The sequence below is a fragment of the Micromys minutus genome, assembly GCF_963924665.1.
Source record: "Micromys minutus genome assembly, chromosome: 22".
Classification (NCBI taxonomy): Eukaryota; Metazoa; Chordata; class Mammalia; order Rodentia; family Muridae; genus Micromys; species Micromys minutus.
The window spans coordinates 31,172,252-31,174,072 of record NC_137957.1 but is presented as its reverse complement, the minus strand read 5'-3'; positions in this window follow the sequence as shown (position 1 = coordinate 31,174,072).

Genomic DNA, 1,821 nt, shown 5'->3' with positions numbered 1-1,821 from the left:
GTCCTGTAATCACAATGTGTGGGTCTTCAGCAATTAGGACTTACAATTTACTTATGGCTAGCAATCAAGAGACAACACAAAATTCTATAGTGCTTTTGTTTCTTCTGGAACTTCATTGGCCAATAATTCATAGGGAAGTAACCTATTTTTCACAATACAACTTTTCTTTAATAACTCATGATATTGAAAGGATAAAAAATAGAGCCTAAGCCCTCCAAGGACTCCCAAGCTACCTCACTCTAAAGGAGCCTTAACCCCCACACCTAAGTAGCTGTAAATACTTCAAATTCCAGACCCTGCTCTCTGCCTATAAGTAGATATAAGGCCACACTCCTTGCAGTTCTGGAGTCTGCTTTCTGTATGAAACTGGGTGACAGGGCATAGGACAGACCCTTGGATATTCAAGCTGGGCCTAGTAAGTTAACAGGAGATAAGGTGACTTAACCGCTTATCTGGCTTCTGTAAACTGCTTGCACCATAGAAATGCCCCTCCCTAGTGACTTCTCCTGACTGCCATTGTCACCCCCACACAGGAGACTACACAAATACAGACCTCCGAGACCATAGGGAACTGATTGGTCCATGGTGCACAGGCTTAAATAGTTTTACATGATTGGTCCATGGAGCGCCGGCTTAGATAGTTTAACATGATTGGTCCCCTGAGCTCAGGCTTAGATGGTTGACAATGATTGGCCTAGAAAGCATGGGCTTAGATAATTTAAAATGATTGGTTTGTGATTTGCGGGCTTTGCCATGATTGGTTAGTGATTCGTGAGGCCTTGTCCCGATCCTGCATTCGGGTCTGCAGTCCTCTACCCCTGCGTGGTATACGACTGTGGTTCCCAGCCTGCTTGGAATAAAAATCCTCTTGCAGTTTTCATCAAGACCGCTCCTCATGAGTCATTTGGGATGTTGCCTTTCCTAGGATGGAGCGTGGGGGGTCTGTGCTTTGAGGATCTAACAACATTTGGAAACAGTATTGTTCTCCTATGAAATATACTTCTTTTCAAGCTCATTTTGTATTTGTTTATTTTAATTAATTTATAAAATATTGCAGTTTTATAGCTTCATCATGCATTCTTAGTTTGATTCAACTTGTTCCTACCTCCATCCTATTCTCCACCATTTAACACCCTCACCTCATCATTTCTCCTGAAAAATCAGAGGAGGAATATTGAGGTCTATCTTTTCAGTGTATCTTACATCTGATATAATCTCATTTGAGTAATACGTACTTCACAAGGGGAGAATATAAGTTACTGTTTGGATGGATAATTCATTGGTCATGAAAGTCATCTGTGTAGGCAACTCTAGGACACTTACTGATGCCACTGAGTTCAAAGATTAGCTTGTGTTTCTGGTTTGTCCTTGGGTCATAATTTGCACCCAAATGTTGTATACATAGTTACCTATGAGGTGCTATAATCAGGGATGTCTGCAGTTAACCCATATAAGAACTACATGGGAATTCGAAGGCCCTTCCCTTGAGTGCACAAATTAAAACAAGTCTTCCCTCTAAGCACTAGTCCCATTTTAAGGTGGTTTAGGGAGATGCAGACATTTTTGGACTGTGAAAGAAGTCTGTTTTGACTCCTCTGTTTTGTGCCTGGAGGATAGAGTCCCATGCTGGGAGTCAGGATTAGGGAATAGTGTTCTCCTTGGATTGAGGTTCACATTTCTGTCCCTTGAGTACTTTTGTATACTGTATAAACTACACAAGAGCACATAGCGAACTATAGCTAATGGTTTTCACAGTGGGAGATCTAAGCAAGCAATTATGTTAGATAGTATTTAGAGAAGGCAACCCACAGATTTCGATGC